The sequence below is a fragment of the Mytilus edulis genome, chromosome 4 (assembly GCF_963676685.1).
Source record: "Mytilus edulis chromosome 4, xbMytEdul2.2, whole genome shotgun sequence".
NCBI lineage: Eukaryota > Metazoa > Mollusca > Bivalvia > Mytilida > Mytilidae > Mytilus > Mytilus edulis.
The window spans coordinates 30,661,447-30,671,437 of record NC_092347.1 but is presented as its reverse complement, the minus strand read 5'-3'; positions in this window follow the sequence as shown (position 1 = coordinate 30,671,437).

Genomic DNA, 9,991 nt, shown 5'->3' with positions numbered 1-9,991 from the left:
TTACATACATTCAAAATTTGAGGGAGTAATTGGTGGTCTGACACCTACATAACACTAAGGAGATAACTCTGTAAGAAACAGCTGAACATTTTTATACACAATTTTTTTAAACATTTTCTCATTGTTGAAGGACTTGTCTGTGAACTTGTATATGAAGAACAGCAATCAAATAAAAGGGTTTCTTTGTTGTAGACCAAGTAAATTTGACATTTTCCCTCTCTTATTCTTCAATTTTTCCTGCTTCTTAATAACAGGGACATTAGAAAGAACCAATCAAGCATATCTTTAGTTTGGCTGCATCATTTTTCCATGTGGACTGCTTCCCAAAAATGAAACCAGATAATCTCCAGAAAACTTCAGCATGACATCTCAAAGTCCCTTTCTACAGGCATAGGCAGAAAGCCTGTAGCTGTCGTAGGTCGCTAGCGAACATCCCAGCCGCCCGTCCTCACGAATCTGCGACGTAGGCCATCTCAACATCCATGACTGTCGTCCCATTTGGAGGTAACCAGCTACTTCGAGGAACCGCCACAAACAGCAAAATCACTTAATCCTACTTACATTGCCTATATTTCTTCAAGTCTTTCACTTTGGGCTGCTTCTTCTGTCCTCTTTGGTAGAATTGGAAATAAAAGAAAGTCATTATTAGTCAGATTAATGTTCACAAATCAAAACATTTTTAAGCACAATTTTTTTAAACATTTTCTCATTGTTGAAGGACTTGTCTGTGAACTTGTATATGATGAACAGCAATCAAATAAAAGGGTTTCTTTGTTGTAGACCAAGTAAATTTGACATTTTCCCCTTTCTTATTCTTCAATTTTTCCTGCTTCTTAATAACAGGGACATTAGAAAGAACCAATCGAGCATATCTTTAGTTTGGCTGCATCATTTTTCCATGTGGACTGCTTCCCAAAAATGAAACCAGATAATCTCCAGAAAACTTCAGCATGACATCTCAAAGTCCCCTTCTACAGGCATAGGCAGAAAGCCTGTAGCTGTCGTAGGTCGCTAGCGAACATCCCAGCCGCCCGTCCTCGCGAATCTGCGACGTAGGCCATCTCAACATCCATGACTGTCGTCCCATTTGGAGGTAACCAGCTACTTCGAGGAACCGCCACAAACAGCAAAATCACTTAATCCTACTTACATTGCCTATATTTCTTCAAGTCTTTCACTTTGGGCTGCTTCTTCTGTCCTCTTTGGTAGAATTGGGAATAAAAGAAAGTCATTATTAGTCAGATTAATAAACACAAACCAAAACATTTTTATAAACAATTTTTTTGATACATTTTCTCATTGTTGAAGGACTTGTCTGTCAACTTGAATATGAAGAACAGCAATAAAATAAAAGGGTTTCTTTATAAGAATTTTTTTTTTGTGGATTGAATCGGTCAATTACTATCATATCAAATGTATATCATTTCAAAATTACATAAAAAGATCCCTTTGAATAACACACACCATATCCTGAAAAAAAAAGATACCACTGAACTATCCATAGAACAAAAGCAAGAAACAGACAATAAAACCTGACCAATCAGAACTAGCTCAGAAAACAACTGTTAATTGTTAGAAAAGTCTTTGCACATAAAGCACAATGTATTTCTGAAATGATCATTTGATATTTGTTCTGTCAATATCAAATTGTTTTCAAATTAAGATTAATTTAATATTCTGTTACAAAATTCGACTATTAAGGTGGTACATCTGACCTTCAAAACAACGGTACTCCAAAAATAACCCCTGGTTTTCTGGAAATCTTAAATTAGTGTACTATAGAGCGCATTAATTCCAAATTTTTTAATGCAAACTGACAGACAAGTGAATTTTAGGTCAAAATGGTCGAAATATATTTCTCTTTCACAAAAAGTTTCATTTCTGCAAATTTGTTGGTTAAATTAAGTAAACAATGACATCAAAAGCACTATTTTGTGTTACAGTAGGCCTACTTTTACATACATTCAAAATTTGAGGGAGTAATTGGTGGTCTGACACCTACATAACACTAAGGAGATAACTCTGTAAGAAACAGCTGAACATTTTTATACACAATTTTTTTTAAAAATTTCTCATTGTTGAAGGACTTGTCTGTGAACTTGTATATGAAGAACAGCAATCAAATAAAAGGGTTTCTTTGTTGTAGACCAAGTAAATTTGACATTTTCCCTCTCTTATTCTTCAATTTTTCCTGCTTCTTAATAACAGGGACATTAGAAAGAACCAATCGAGCATATCTTTAGTTTGGCTGCATCATTTTTCCATGTGGACTGCTTCCCAAAAATGAAACCAGATAATCTCCAGAAAACTTCAGCATGACATCTCAAAGTCCCCTTCTACAGGCATAGGCAGAAAGCCTGTAGCTGTCGTAGGTCGCTAGCGAACATCCCAGCCGCCCGTCCTCGCGAATCTGCGACGTAGGCCATCTCAACATCCATGACTCGTCCCATTTGGAGGTAACCAGCTACTTCGAGGAACCGCCACAAACAGCAAAATCACTTAATCCTACTTACATTGCCTATATTTCTTCAAGTCTTTCACTTTGGGCTGCTTCTTCTGTCCTCTTTGGTAGAATTGGAAATAAAAGAAAGTCATTATTAGTCAGATTAATAAACACAAACCAAAACATTTTTATAAACAATTTTTTTGATACATTTTCTTATTGTTGAAGGACTTGTCTGTCAACTTGAATATGAAGAACAGCAATAAAATAAAAGGGTTTCTTTATAAGAATGTTTTTTTGTGGATTGAATCGGTCAATTACTATCAAATATCAAATGTATATCATTTCAAAATTACATAAAAAGATCCCTTTGAATAACGCACACCATATCCTGAAAAAAAAAGATACCACTGAACTATCCATAGAACAAAAACAAGAAACACAATAAAACCTGACCAATCAGAACTAGCTCAGAAAACAACTGTTAATTGTTAGAAAAGTCTTTGCACTTGAAGCACAATGTATTTCTGAAATGATCATTTGATATTTGTTCTGTCAATATCAAATTGTTTTTAAATTAAGATTAATTTAATATTCTGTTACAAAATTCGACTATTAAGGTGGTACATCTGACCTTCAAAACAGCGGTACTCCAAAAATAACCCCTGGTTTTCTGGAAATCTTAAATTAATGTACTATCGAGCGCATTAATCCCAAATTTTTTAATGCAAACTGACAGACAAGTGAATTTTAGCTCAAAATGGTGGAAATATATTTCTCTTTCACCAAAAGTTTCATTTCTGCAAATTTGTTGGTTAAATTAAGTAAACAATGACATCAAAAGCACTATTTTGTGTTACAGTAGGCCTACTTTTACATACATTCAAAATTTGAGGGAGTAATTGGTGGTCTGACACCTACATAACACTAAGGAGATAACTCTGTAAGAAACAGCTGAACATTTTTATACACAATTTTTTTAAACATTTTCTCATTGTTGAAGGACTTGTCTGTGAACTTGTATATGAAGAACAGCAATCAAATAAAAGGGTTTCTTTGTTGTAGACCAAGTAAATTTGACATTTTCCCTCTCTTATTCTTCAATTTTTCCTGCTTCTTAATAACAGGGACATTAGAAAGAACCAATCGAGCATATCTTTAGTTTGGCTGCATCATTTTTCCATGTGGACTGCTTCCCAAAAATGAAACCAGATAATCTCCAGAAAACTTCAGCATGACATCTCAAAGTCCCCTTCTACAGGCATAGGCAGAAAGCCTGTAGCTGTCGTAGGTCGCTAGCGAACATCCCAGCCGCCCGTCCTCGCGAATCTGCGACGTAGGCCATCTCAACATCCATGACTCGTCCCATTTGGAGGTAACCAGCTACTTCGAGGAACCGCCACAAACAGCAAAATCACTTAATCCTACTTACATTGCCTATATTTCTTCAAGTCTTTCACTTTGGGCTGCTTCTTCTGTCCTCTTTGGTAGAATTGGAAATAAAAGAAAGTCATTATTAGTCAGATTAATAAACACAAACCAAAACATTTTTATAAACAATTTTTTTGATACATTTTCTTATTGTTGAAGGACTTGTCTGTCAACTTGAATATGAAGAACAGCAATAAAATAAAAGGGTTTCTTTATAAGAATGTTTTTTTGTGGATTGAATCGGTCAATTACTATCAAATATCAAATGTATATCATTTCAAAATTACATAAAAAGATCCCTTTGAATAACGCACACCATATCCTGAAAAAAAAAGATACCACTGAACTATCCATAGAACAAAAACAAGAAACACAATAAAACCTGACCAATCAGAACTAGCTCAGAAAACAACTGTTAATTGTTAGAAAAGTCTTTGCACTTGAAGCACAATGTATTTCTGAAATGATCATTTGATATTTGTTCTGTCAATATCAAATTGTTTTTAAATTAAGATTAATTTAATATTCTGTTACAAAATTCGACTATTAAGGTGGTACATCTGACCTTCAAAACAGCGGTACTCCAAAAATAACCCCTGGTTTTCTGGAAATCTTAAATTAATGTACTATCGAGCGCATTAATCCCAAATTTTTTAATGCAAACTGACAGACAAGTGAATTTTAGCTCAAAATGGTGGAAATATATTTCTCTTTCACCAAAAGTTTCATTTCTGCAAATTTGTTGGTTAAATTAAGTAAACAATGACATCAAAAGCACTATTTTGTGTTACAGTAGGCCTACTTTTACATACATTCAAAATTTGAGGGAGTAATTGGTGGTCTGACACCTACATAACACTAAGGAGATAACTCTGTAAGAAACAGCTGAACATTTTTATACACAATTTTTTTAAACATTTTCTCATTGTTGAAGGACTTGTCTGTGAACTTGTATATGAAGAACAGCAATCAAATAAAAGGGTTTCTTTGTTGTAGACCAAGTAAATTTGACATTTTCCCTCTCTTATTCTTCAATTTTTCCTGCTTCTTAATAACAGGGACATTAGAAAGAACCAATCGAGCATATCTTTAGTTTGGCTGCATCATTTTTCCATGTGGACTGCTTCCCAAAAATGAAACCAGATAATCTCCAGAAAACTTCAGCATGACATCTCAAAGTCCCCTTCTACAGGCATAGGCAGAAAGCCTGTAGCTGTCGTAGGTCGCTAGCGAACATCCCAGCCGCCCGTCCTCGCGAATCTGCGACGTAGGCCATCTCAACATCCATGACTGTCGTCCCATTTGGAGGTAACCAGCTACTTCGAGGAACCGCCACAAACAGCAAAATCACTTAATCCTACTTACATTGCCTATATTTCTTCAAGTCTTTCACTTTGGGCTGCTTCTTCTGTCCTCTTTGGTAGAATTGGAAATAAAAGAAAGTCATTATTAGTCAGATTAATGTACACAAATCAAAACATTTTTAAGCACAATTTTTTTAAACATTTTCTCATTGTTGAAGGACTTGTCTGTGAACTTGTATATGATGAACAGCAATCAAATAAAAGGGGTTCTTTGTTGTAGACCAAGTAAATTTGACATTTTCCCCTTTCTTATTCTTCAATTTTTCCTGCTTCTTAATAACAGGGACATTAGAAAGAACCAATCGAGCATATCTTTAGTTTGGCTGCATCATTTTTCCATGTGGACTGCTTCCCAAAAATGAAACCAGATAATCTCCAGAAAACTTCAGCATGACATCTCAAAGTCCCCTTCTACAGGCATAGGCAGAAAGCCTGTAGCTGTCGTAGGTCGCTAGCGAACATCCCAGCCGCCCGTCCTCGCTAACCTGCGACGTAGGCCATCTCAACATCCATGACTGTCGTCCCATTTGGAGGTAACCAGCTACTTCGAGGAACCGCCACAAGCAGCAAAATCACTCAATCCTACTTACATTGCCTATATTTCTTCAAGTCTTTCACTTTGGGCTGCTTCTTCTGTCCTCTTTGGTAGAATTGGAAATAAAAGAAAGTCATTATTATTCAGATTAATGTACACAAATCAAAACATTTTTAAGCACAATTTTTTTAAACATTTTCTCATTGTTGAAGGACTTGTCTGTGAACTTGTATATGATGAACAGCAATCAAATAAAAGGGTTTCTTTGTTGTAGACCAAGTAAATTTGACATTTTCCCCTTTCTTATTCTTCAATTTTTCCTGCTTCTTAATAACAGGGACATTAGAAAGAACCAATCGAGCATATCTTTAGTTTGGCTGCATCATTTTTCCATGTGGACTGCTTCCCAAAAATGAAACCAGATAATCTCCAGAAAACTTCAGCATGACATCTCAAAGTCCCCTTCTACAGGCATAGGCAGAAAGCCTGTAGCTGTCGTAGGTCGCTAGCGAACATCCCAGCCGCCCGTCCTCGCGAATCTGCGAGGTAGGCCATCTCAACATCCATGACTGTCGTCCCATTTGGAGGTAACCAGCTACTTCGAGGAACCGCCACAAACAGCAAAATCACTTAATCCTACTTACATTGCCTATATTTCTTCAAGTCTTTCACTTTGGGCAGCTAATTCTGTCCTCTTTGGTAGAATTGGAAATAAAAGAAAGTCATTATTAGTCAGATTAATAAACACAAACCAAAACATTTTTATAAACAATTTTTTTGATACATTTTCTCATTGTTGAAGGACTTGTCTGTCAACTTGAATATGAAGAACAGCAATAAAATAAAAGGGTTTCTTTATAAGAATGTTTTTTTGTGGATTGAATCGGTCAATTACTATCAAATATCAAATGTATATCATTTCAAAATTACATAAAAAGATCCCTTTGAATAACGCACACCATATCCTGAAAGAAAAGATACCACTGAACTATCCATAGAACAAAAGCAAGAAACAGACAATAAAACCTGACCAATCAGAACTAGCTCAGAAAACAACTGTTAATTGTTAGAAAAGTCTTTGCACTTGAAGCACAATGTATTTCTGAAATGATCATTTGATATTTGTTCTGTCAATATCAAATTGTTTTTAAATTAAGATTAATTTAATATTCTGTTACAAAATTCGACTATTAAGGTGGTACATCTGACCTTCAAAACAGCGGTACTCCAAAAATAACCCCTGGTTTTCTGGAAATCTTAAATTAGTGTACTATAGAGCGCATTAATCCCAAATTTTTTAATGCAAACTGACAGACAAGTGAATTTTAGCTCAAAATGGTGGAAATATATTTCTCTTTCACCAAAAGTTTCATTTCTGCAAATTTGTTGGTTAAATTAAGTAAACAATGACATCAAAAGCACTATTTTGTGTTACAGTAGGCCTACTTTTACATACGTTCAAAATTTGAGGGAGTAATTGGTGGTCTGACACCTACATAACACTAAGGAGATAACTCTGTAAGAAACAGCTGAACATTTTTATACACAATTTTTTTTAAACATTTTCTCATTGTTGAAGGACTTGTCTGTGAACTTGTATATGAAGAACAGCAATCAAATAAAAGGGTTTCTTTGTTGTAGACCAAGTAAATTTGACATTTTCCCTCTCTTATTCTTCAATTTTTCCTGCTTCTTAATAACAGGGACATTAGAAAGAACCAATCAAGCATATCTTTAGTTTGGCTGCATCATTTTTCCATGTGGACTGCTTCCCAAAAATGAAACCAGATAATCTCCAGAAAACTTCAGTATGACATCTTAAAGTCCCCTTCTACAGGCATAGGCAGAAAGCCTGTAGCTGTCGTAGGTCGCTAGCGAACATCCCAGCCGCCCGTCCTCGCGAATCTGCGACGTAGGCCATCTCAACATCCATGACTGTCGTCCCATTTGGAGGTAACCAGCTACTTCGAGGAACCGCCACAAACAGCAAAATCACTTAATCCTACTTACATTGCCTATATTTCTTCAAGTCTTTCACTTTGGGCTGCTTCTTCTGTCCTCTTTGGTAGAATTGGAAATATAAGAAAGTCATTATTAGTCAGATTAATGTACACAAATCAAAACATTTTTAAGCACAATTTTTTTAAACATTTTCTCATTGTTGAAGGACTTGTCTGTGAACTTGTATATGATGTTTCTTTGTTGTAGATCAAGTAAGTTTGACATTTTCCCCTTTCTTATTCTTCAATTTTTCCTGCTTCTTAATAACAGGGACATTAGAAAGAACCAATCGAGCATATCTTTAGTTTGGCTGCATCATTTTTCCATGTGGACTGCTTCCCAAAAATGAAACCAGATAATCTCCAGAAAACTTCAGCATGACATCTCAAAGTCCCCTTCTACAGGCATAGGCAGAAAGCCTGTAGCTGTCGTAGGTCGCTAGCGAACATCCCAGCCGCCCGTCCTCGCGAATCTGCGACGTAGGCCATCTCAACATCCATGACTGTCGTCCCATTTGGAGGTAACCAGCTACTTCGAGGAACCGCCACAAACAGCAAAATCACTCAATCCTACTTACATTGCCTATATTTCTTCAAGTCTTTCACTTTGGGCTGCTTCTTCTGTCCTCTTTGGTAGAATTGGAAATAAAAGAAAGTCATTATTATTCAGATTAATGTACACAAATCAAAACATTTTTAAGCACAATTTTTTTAAACATTTTCTCATTGTTGAAGGACTTGTCTGTGAACTTGTATATGATGAACAGCAATCAAATAAAAGGGTTTCTTTGTTGTAGACCAAGTAAATTTGACATTTTCCCCTTTCTTATTCTTCAATTTTTCCTGCTTCTTAATAACAGGGACATTAGAAAGAACCAATCTAGCATATCTTTAGTTTGGCTGCATCATTTTTCCATGTGGACTGCTTCCCAAAAATGAAACCAGATAATCTCCAGAAAACTTCAGCATGACATCTCAAAGTCCCCTTCTACAGGCATAGGCAGAAAGCCTGTAGCTGTCGTAGGTTGCTAGCGAACATCCCAGCCGCCCGTCCTCGCGAATCTGCGACGTAGGCCATCTCAACATCCATGACTGTCGTCCCATTTGGAGGTAACCAGCTACTTCGAGGAACCGCCACAAACAGCAAAATCACTTAATCCTACTTACATTGCCTATATTTCTTCAAGTCTTTCACTTTGGGCAGCTAATTCTGTCCTCTTTGGTAGAATTGGAAATAAAAGAAAGTCATTATTAGTCAGATTAATAAACACAAACCAAAACATTTTTATAAACAATTTTTTTGATACATTTTCTCATTGTTGAAGGACTTGTCTGTCAACTTGAATATGAAGAACAGCAATAAAATAAAAGGGTTTCTTTATAAGAATGTTTTTTTGTGGATTGAATCGGTCAATTACTATCAAATATCAAATGTATATCATTTCAAAATTACATAAAAAGATCCCTTTGAATAACGCACACCATATCCTGAAAGAAAAGATACCACTGAACTATCCATAGAACAAAAGCAAGAAACAGACAATAAAACCTGACCAATCAGAACTAGCTCAGAAAACAACTGTTAATTGTTAGAAAAGTCTTTGCACTTGAAGCACAATGTATTTCTGAAATGATCATTTGATATTTGTTCTGTTAATATCAAATTGTTTTCAAATTAAGATTAATTTAATATTCTGTTACAAAATTCGACTATTAAGGTGGTACATCTGACCTTCAAAACAGCGGTACTCCAAAAATAACCCCTGGTTTTCTGGAAATCTTAAATTAGTGTACTATAGAGCGCATTAATCCCAAATTTTTTAATGCAAACTGACAGACAAGTGAATTTTAGCTCAAAATGGTCGAAATATATTTCTCTTTCACCAAAAGTTTCATTTCTGCAAATTTGTTGGTTAAATTAAGTAAACAATGACATCAAAAGCACTATTTTGTGTTACAGTAGGCCTACTTTTACATACGTTCAAAATTTGAGGGAGTAATTGGTGGTCTGACACCTACATAACACTAAGGAGATAACTCTGTAAGAAACAGCTGAACATTTTTATACACAATTTTTTTTAAACATTTTCTCATTGTTGAAGGACTTGTCTGTGAACTTGTATATGAAGAACAGCAATCAAATAAAAGGGTTTCTTTGTTGTAGACCAAGTAAATTTGACATTTTCCCTCTCTTATTCTTCAATTTTCCCTGCTTCTT